Below are 10,070 nucleotides of genomic sequence, written 5' to 3' on the forward strand. Positions count from 1 at the left end.
AAGACCCCAAATCCCTTCCATTACCCTCCACTGTGATTAAAATTGGAGCACACTGAAGAATGCTATTTCAAATTGCAAGGAAGCAGACTCTCCTCGCCCTTTTTACTTTGGGGACACACAAGGGCATGTTAGGGACATGCCCTTATAATGTCTTTTTTGATCTAGGAGTTTTAAGAGGCTGCATCTTAAAGCCAGATGAAACAGCTGAATTCTGACTTTAGCTGTGCCCAGTGTGAGGGGTGTAATGCAGAGTCTTCAAAAATAATCCAGAATATTTTTACAGGATGACTTACCTGTGCTTACTTTATTGAGTCATTTCATATATGTTGTTGTTTTGACCCACCCTTTTTCTGGGATGCAAGAGGCAACCTTCTGTGAGAGGGGGAGAAAGAGAAGGAAGATGTGTGAGCTCCCCCTGGTGCTCTCCTGAATTCAGGCCGACTGAAGAGAAATGCAAGGGAGCACGTCTATACAAGCGTAAGGAAAAGGAAATTATCTGTATTATTTCCTTTTAAAGGTCCCACTTCCATGCAGATGGGCAGAACGTTTCAAATCAAGATCTCCAGGCTTTGGCCCTGGATTCTTCTGTGTGTCCCCTTGCTAGTGTGGACCAGGCTTTCCTAGCTAATGTCATTTCTGCCAAGAGTTGAAAGAGGGATCCTTGCCTTGTCAGGGAGCACATTTACAAAGCAAAATTTGAAGTGGCAACTTGGCAGCTGTCCATAGATGGGGTTACTCTTGGAATCAAATTGGATGACTTTTTTTCCAGAGTCGTTCTCTTTGTTAGTCTACAGTTGTTCGTTTGACTGAATAATTGTCACACGTAGACATCACAAAGATGTCGTGGGGTTCTAATATGAGCCAACTTGACCAGTGGGGCTTCTCATTCTGGACCATACCTCCCATCCCAATAACACCCTATATTTTTAATGGCCTCTTTAACACTCAGGGTCAGAGACCTCTGTGGATTCCGGTCACTTGTAAAAGCTCTGGGGGACATTCCATGCAGTCGGCTAGATAAAATCATTCCACTGGCCTTCAACAGGGTATCAAGAGCAGGACACCTGTCGTTGGGCCTGCTCTCGCTCCACACGGTATGGGGACAGAAGGTGTATGAAACATAGTCTCTGTTGAGACCTGGTCAAATCGGCCAAGGGAAAAGCGTCAGTGTTCATTAAAATGGATGGGTCAGCATTATCATGATTCTTTCACCTCTTAAGAAAACGCAGAGCTTTTGTGTTGCGTAATTTTGTGTGTGCGATTTCGGCTGAGTGGGAATCTTATAAAGCCGAAAATGGACCTAAAGATCTCCATTCTCCCTCTGGCCTCTGGTGTGCTCCTTCGCTCTGAACTAAATCGCAAAACTCTGAGGCCCACTCAGAAGACCACAGCAAGTTTCAGTGAACCTAGTTAATAATCTCCGATTCATTTCGCTCTCTGGTTTTTATTTCTTCCATCACACCGTGCTCGTTGCCCCTCTACCTCTTTGCCAGGCCATTCCGACCCCGTCAACACTCCTCTCTCCACCCCATCCTTCCGGTATGTACAATTCATTATATCCGGGGTGAGGCTTACCTCTTTCCTGACAGTTCTCACCTGTACAGATTGCTCCCTTTCCTAACTCTTTTTGTATTTATCGTTTGCACCCCACCATGAGCTCTTGTTATAGAGAGCCCCACACTCTGATTTGCAAAGATCGTGTGCATATGTTAACTCTTGGCTCCAGTTGGAAGCTTTATGGAGAAAGGGTCATGGCTGTTGTTTGTTCTGTATCTTACACTACCAAAGTGTGCTGACATTTTCAGGACTCTGTTAAAGAAATCAATTGAAATAATGATCCTGAGGGATATTTTTATCTCAAAAAATTTTAAGTCCCATGCTTCTTAAAAGAAAAATTGTGAAATTAAGGAGCTATTTTTAGGATTTTAATTTATGTATTAGTTGTGCTTTACTTCCACCCCAAAAAGATTTAAGGTGGGCTTAAAATATTATGGAAACTAGACAAGATTATTAATTCTGTTTCTGCAAGCTCTAAAATTGTATAGTTCTGGATCCCAATTTAAACAATGGAGAGGTTTTTATTTTATTTTTTTTTAAGATAAAAGGCATGCTTTATAATACCTCTCATTATCATGTTAAGAAAAAAAAATCACAGATAAAAAATTTCAAAAATATTTTTGCGTCTTCTTTGCATATCACACACACATACATACACACTCACACTAGAACTGTACTGGCAGTGAACATGGGTTGTTTAAAGTATAGCTATTCAACTGTCATATAAAGTGAAATCTATATTTTCTCTCCCTATATGACTATATATTTAACATCTCTATGCATATGTGTGTGCATACATATGTATATGTTATATACACACACTCCACGTTATTATTTCAAAGGGGATTTTGCTCCTTCTGGCTACCAGCAATAACTAGTCAATATTTACACTCCTGAATATCGATGATATCGTGCATACACAGGAAAGCTGTGGAAAACATCTCCATTTTCAAACAGAGTTTTAATTATTTGTAAAGACTTCAATTGTTCACTATCTAATGTCATGGATTGGTCCTCACAGTATGAAGTGCGACTGTCCAGGACCCCCACAGTATTATAAATAGGCTTCTAAAGCTGGGTTGATTGATGTTTGGCATAAAATGTTATTCCTCTGAGCACATATATTCCTTCTGTTCACTATTTTCATAGAAAAATACCAGGGCTGATTTTTTATTCAAATCTCCAATTTATGCAGGGTTTAAACACTAAATACTTAAGCCTTTTTCAGATCTCCCCCCTCCCCTTTTCTGTTAGGTAGGTAACTAAATCTTTTGTCTCAATACAAATAAGAATTGGAGATTTAACAGATTCCTGTGGGGGAGAGAAAGAGTTTATTAATTATATTGAGAATCAAATAATATGCTTCTTTGACACTAATGTTCCATCTTTCTTCACCCCAAGTATCCTATGGGACAACTTTAAAGCCTTTATCAGGGTCTAGATTACTGCATTTATGGTTCCTTAGAAGAAGGAATTTAATGAATGGCATTCTGAGTTGAAGAGAGAATTTGAGGTGTTTTAAGATTTAAGCTGCAACGGTGAAATAATTTTTTTTTCAAAGTATGTCTTAGGGATTGTAATATAAAAGATCAAAAAAAAGCACAATAATATACATTTTTATGAGTTTTAATAAATTGTTAATACTGATGAAATGTAAATTTTTCCTTCATGACCCTTATCTGCATTTGACAGAGTCCTACAGAAAACTTTAAGTACCCCTTTAAAGCAATTTACAAGATATTGTAGAGATTCCCAGCAATGAAAAATGATTAGTGATCGTCTTAAAAATTTTTATGTTGACAGTATTAAACCAAGTACCTTATTTGGAATGAACTGGCTTGGGCTGTCTCTATTAGTACCTTACTCAAGAGTGCACATTTACTTTTTAAGTTCTATATTAGAAACATATTTGACTTGAGTACAAATCTGAAACTATTCTTACCAAATGGAGAGCAGAATGGTTACTATTGACTGAGTACTTACTACATACCAGACACTGTACTAGGCACATTTCATGGATTATTGCACTGGTCTTTAATATATACATTATGGAGGAAGATACATTATCATCGTCACTCTTTTAAGGATGAGAAATTTGAGGCATACAGAGTTAAGGTGGTTTTCCCTAAGTTACCTGCAGTCTTAGGCAGTTGTGAGGCTAGAACAAAATACCGTAGACTGTGTGGCTTATAAACAACAGAAATTTATTCCTCACAGTTCTTAAGGCTGTGAAGTCCAAGATCAAGGTGCCAGCAGATTAAGCGTCTGGTAAGAGCACTCTTTCTGGTTCACAGACAGTCCCTTCCAGTTGTAACCTCACGTGGTAGTATGGGCAAGGAGCTTTCTCAGCTGATTTTTATAAGGGCACTAATCCCATTCATGAGGGCTCCACCGTCATCACCTAATTTACCTTCCAAAGGCCCTGACTCCTGCACTATCCTATTCTGCCTACCTCTTCGGTGTGAACTGAACCCACTAAATGTGCATGACTTTGGATGAAGCAAAAGCAGCATGAATTGAGGGCCTCAGAAACTATCTCCCACCTTAGCACTTGACCCTAAACATCCTTGCTGGGGTCTTTAGAAGCTCCACTTAGAATGTAATGTACTTATAGGAGTAGGGTCTTGAGTCCTCATTATTATTATTTTGTGAATTAGAATTACCAGAGTGAAGCTGGAGTCCAAATTCAGAGTCTGAATTTCTGGTGTCCTGAAGAGCACTTAACTTCACCTATAAGACAACCTTACTTTATTCCCTAGGTTACTCTTACTGCAGACTCTGTTTTGTTTAGTTGGGCTTTTAATCTTTTCCCCTGGATCATTGATGTTTGGCATAAAATGTTATTCCAAATAGTCCAAGGACTAGGTCCTATTCACCAATTGGCCAACTTCTACGGTGCCAGCTACTTCTCTGGAGTTCTATTTTCAGTTGCTCCTAGACCCTCCGTTACCACAATTTATCCATGACTGTGTGTTAGAAAGTAGATACTATTTCGTCCTGCTGGTGTCAGATCCATTGTCTTCTCCAGATGCCGTATTCTGCAAGGACAAATTGCACTTCCCAGATGCAGAAACTTATTAGTGGCTGCCTACCTGCCCCAGTGGATAGATACAGGTCTAGATCTGGACACCCTCAGCTGACTCTAATGGCAGGTTGGCTCATGCTTGGACATAAGACAGGGATAACTACTGCCCTACACTCCAGCTTTGCCTAAAGTAAGATATTTTCTTTCATACTTAAAAGCTAAGTATTATGAACGTAGGGTATAGTTATTATAAGAAAGTTACACAAGAATTTGGCCTTACATTTCTCTGAAATAACAAAATAATAGGAAGATGGTCTTGGCCCAGTTGGCAAAATTACAAATGTAACTGGGTGAAAGAAAAGCTAAAATGATAGTTGATAATTAAAAAGAACCAAGATTAAACTTTAGATGTCATACAACGAGCAATGTTTTCTCTCCTCTTTCCACCCAAATATCTTTTTTTTAAACTCAATTTTTATCATAAATCTCAGTGATGATTTTTGTATAAAGAACTATGTGGAATTTTTAACTAGGAGAAAAATTCTCTGGTGTTGAATTTAATCCTTGAAATCAATCAACAAGTCTTTTAAAGTCCTTTAAATCATCACAAGATGAAAGGGTTCTTTGGGTTTAAAGCCAAAGAAGTAATCCCATGTCTTGTGTGTGACTGAAAAGAATGATTGTAAGCAGTGATTCTGCTCTTAAGTAGATTATAGTGTCATTGCAGAGATAAAATCAAGACACGAGACAATTAGAACAACCAAACAGTATGGCACTCCTAGTCTATGAATCGAAAGTAGAAAAGGAGGATTGAGCAATGGAGTAAGCGCTTTGCAGAAAAGGTTGGGTTCAAGGTAGTTGATATAAGGGAGGCATTAATGGTTTTATACAAGGGAAAGACTTGAATGTGGGCTCCTTGAGGTTAGAGGTGTCTTAATCTCTTTGTTAGCTCAAGTATAAGGTATACATTATGGCACCCAGTAGGTGCTTAAGAAAAGTTTATTTAGTATGCACATGGATTTAAGTGGTGCAGAATATGAGTTGGAGAGATTAGAATCAGGGAGAAAAAAAAAAGATGACAATCTCTTTGATGACCAGAAGTATGCTTGATTGTTTTTGCCAACCAGGACCTATAATAGTTTCCAATATTGGGTAAGCTCTCAAAACGTAGTCACTAAATTCGACAAATTGGTCTTGCACTTTAATCAAGTTTTCAAACCCTTTTAATACTTCAAAAAAATGTGGACTCTGAATTTAATGCAAAGAAATAGATCCCCTTTCTTGAGTGAAACCAATAAATGATTGTAAGCTCAACTTTTGAGAGAAGTAGCAGGGTGGAAAAACTCATGAGCATGGGAGTTAGACACATCACAGTAAGTAACTTGGCCACACTAATTGTACACTATTAGCTAGGGGACCTTTGATAATGTCATTTTCCTCTGTGTCAGTTCTGTAACTTGAAAAACATGGATAACAGCGTATATCCAGGTGGTTTATGGTAAGGACCAGCAATTATAAAACACCAGCAGAGACTCTAGTTCAGGACAGACCATTCATAGATGCCCCTTTCACTTTCCTTTCTCCTCCAGAATTGAATCCTCCAGTAAGAGCCTGGACACAGGTGAATCCAAGGTGTCCTGAAGGTCCTTGGCTGCAAGACTAGGGCAACATTGGAGAACAAGCACCAGCGTAGTGGGTGCCATCAATGTGCACATCAGAGCTCCAGTCCTGAGCATGAGGGAACTCTGCTGGTGAGTGTAGACCGAAGAGCTCTGAGCACTGAGTTAGCCTTGCAGGTGGAATATCCATTGTTATGGCTTAAGAGGCAAAAAGGAAAAGACAGTAGTAGTAAAAAAAACAAAAACAAAAAAAGCCCTTCAATTTATGAACAAGGAAAGGCAAAGGAACGAAAGAAATTACTATTGTTGGTCAATTATAATAATATTCATGCTTTAGATTTTTGCGAAGTTATTTCATTATATGGAAACTGATGTGTTAACTAGTAAAAATGAGTCTTAATGAAACTTTAAGTGAGCCAGCTGTGTTCAGCTAAAAAAGAGTTCTTTTTCTTCCTCATGCAAGCAAGAGGAGTGAGTCTGTTTAATTAAGGAGAAAAGTGTTGGAAATTTGGTGTGTTTTTACTACGGCAGTGGTGAAAGCAAGCCTACCAAAGAATTGAAAACTGAAGCCTGTGTATTTCTTGTAGGAGCTTCCATTCAATGTCTGCCAGGCTGGTCTCACAGGCAACAGTAGGTGGAACAATTGACTGAAGTCTAGGTACACAGCCCACCTTTTCACTTCTGGGCTCTCTCTGTTCTCTTTCCCAGCCCTTGCCCTGAGTGCATAGTCGTACTGAGAGACTCTTTTATTGCAGCAGCTCCTAAGGCCCTATGGTGTACTGTGTATTGGTTCACCCTTGGCTGGTGTGGCCTTGTCCTAGGAACAGCTGTGTAGGCTCCTTCTGGCCCAGGTGCCTCAATACAGTTCAGTGGGGCATCAGCTTTGTTGGCCACTGCCCACATGCGATCCCTCTATTCATCACTACAATCACTTCTGTCTTAAAATCAGAGTCACAGAGTAATTTGCCAAGGCTGCATGGGATAACAGATAATAGCACCGGGATTAGAATACAAGTCTTGGGCTCCAAGAGATTTTTCTGCATACCAATGATCATCAGACATGAGAGATGACTTCTTTATTTCTTGTCCCCACCAGGAAGGCATATAGGAAGAGACTATAGCTTGAAAAAACATACTGAAATCATTCTAAGTACCTATTATTTTCACGACCAAACCACTAAAGATAATACTGTTCAGAATCTTCCTGATTCATTGGTAAGCAAATGTTGTAGGTGGTGCTAGTGACCATGTGACATAGTGACCAGAGCTTCAGAGACATGAAGGAAAATGAAGACTCAGAAATATCCCCTGGATTTGCCAGGCAGAAAGCAAATGGTGACCATTAAAAGCCTAGTTCAGTTCTGCAGTGAAAATGGAAGCCAGGTTGTAGAGATTAAGAAAAACATAGCTAAGGAGAAAGTATTGGCTATGCATGAAACAGATGTGGAAGTATGGAAAGAAATGGAAGTAGTGTCCTGGGTATGATTGAGGCTCTGTCTCATGGCAGATTGCATTAGGGACCCAGCTTCTGTGTCCTCCAATTCCAATTCCTGTCTCTCTCACTTAATGCAGTATGTTATTTAGCAGTTTATACTAAAAAGGTAGAGGGATTATATTTTAATTTATTAATATATTAATAGATTAATAAATGTATTTCTGTCTCTGAGGTAAGTACATTTCTTTACTTATATCCTGAGGACATGCCCCTGCTCTCTGCAACCATCACCCCTCCCCACCCCACCCTCCCACAGGACTAGACAGCTAGACGATGAATCATCCAAAACAAAGGCTGAACATATTTGAAAATCCTCTGGTCTTAGTATAAGTCAGAAAGATTTTGATGCCTACTTGTTGAGCAAGTTTTTCTGCCTGCAAAGACTAATTTAGTTCAGAGATTAGATTATACATCTCTAAGGGCAGGACAGAGGAGGGGAGAAAGTACCAGAAAAATGGAGAGCAGGAGAAGAAGAAACCACAGGCCTCCACCAGGGAAGACACTGTCTGCCCTCCAGTCCAGTAGGGTACATGGAAGTCACTTAGCACCTAGTTGTCCTCCTCATTGCCAGCTGGTCTTTGGACAATACATTTAATATGTTGCTGTAGAGCTAGGTTTCTATATTCCCCCAAACCCTACCCAGGCCTTATCTATTTTACATCTAGGCGGTGGAGGCCAAGGTGGTGATAACAAGAAAAGGAAGCCCCTCCTCCTTTCCAAGATGGTGTTAGATAGAACTAGATTGAAATCTTCCAAGGGAAAAAGAAAGTGTGGAGTATCTTATTCCGTCATGTATGTGTTTATGAATCTGTCTTCCCCACTACTGGGATATCCTGGAGGACAAGGATGATCTCTTTTTAACTTTTGCATACTCAGTACCTGGATTAGTACTTGTCACAGAGCTTAATTAATGTTTGTTGAATGAATAAATGAGTGAATGGCTGATAGATGAATAAATAAAAGTGAAAATCTTTGGAAGTAGGAATCAGAAGAAGGCAAAGAGAGAGACAGAGGAGAGCCTAAGAGAAGAGGAAAGGATAAATATTTGAACCTATTTGAGAGGTGACTGGGAAAGGAAAGATTGAAGGGTAAATCCAAGTTTTTACAGAGCCTGAGAAAGGAATGAGATAATAGGTGGTGAGTCCCCAAGATGTTGGGATGAAAAAAAAATGTTTTGCTGGCCATAGTTAGCACTAAATTTGTCTTCTTTATAGTTTTATTTCTGATTGTAATTCATGCCCAGTAGAGTTGACAGGTAGAAAATCATCAAGGTGGTATGAGAATCTATAAAAGATAAAATACTGCAGTAATATTTTAATTCTTTCAGTATTCATATTTAGAAAAGCATGTTGCTGTCATTATTAGATTATTCTCTTTATAATCTGAAAACAGAATTCTGCTGTAAGCCTATGTTTAAAGTGCTATATATAATTGTGTTCTTATACATTCAAGTGGTTTCACATTTATCCATTGGTTTTTCACTTTGGTTCACTTATTCACTCATTAAGAGGCATGAACAAAGCCCCTGTTATGTGGAGATGCTTTGTGGATGCTGAAGATCCAAAGAGGCTTCTGCCGAAGGAGTTTGCAGTCTAGCAAGGGAGACAGACACCTAAATGCATTTTTATGAGTCAACATGCTACACCAGCACTGAAGCCTGAGTCATCGTTTCTGAACCCTCCCTACCCTGTCCTGACACCTCTCAACACAAACCATCAGATTGACTATCTGCTTAACCACCCAGCTTGCTTGCTCTCAGCCTGGACACTCTGTCTAGAACCCCAGACTCTAGCAAGGATTGGAGCTCTGAGAATCTGCTTGGTTCTTCTCAGTCTCTCTCCCCAGAGCTTAGATCCTTGCCTCCTCTCCAGCAAATATAGCTAAACCCTTTGTTCTCGATTGACCCCTGCCCCAATACTACTTTGTTCCAAGTGTTACCCAACCCAAGTCTGATCTTGCCGTGACGTTTGCACATTGGCTGGCTTTGACCTATCTGACTGCCCTCATTTAGAGCTGTTTGTGCCATTTGGGTCAGTTCTTCATCTTCCTCCTCACTGTGGCTCTCCTCTCCTTTGTGCAATGTCTTGCTCTGAGGTCTGCCAGCCTGTCTTGGGCCAGTCTGTTTAAGACAGCCCCTCCCACCTAGCTCTACCAGAACCCCTGCACTGTCATGGTTCTTGTGAAAACCTCTTTGGGCAGAGAAACGTCCATTGGGTGCCCTTCGGAAAGGAGGAATGAGTTCTTGCTCCTGTCAGGGCTGGCCATTAGCGGATTTCACCATGAGAACTAGGGAAGACTAATGAGATAAAAAGAGACATATTACTCATTTCTTAACTCTACCACACAGAAGCCAAACGCTCTATACCCGCTTCAA

The sequence above is a fragment of the Pteropus alecto genome, unplaced genomic scaffold, assembly GCF_000325575.1.
Source record: "Pteropus alecto unplaced genomic scaffold, ASM32557v1 scaffold14, whole genome shotgun sequence".
NCBI lineage: Eukaryota > Metazoa > Chordata > Mammalia > Chiroptera > Pteropodidae > Pteropus > Pteropus alecto.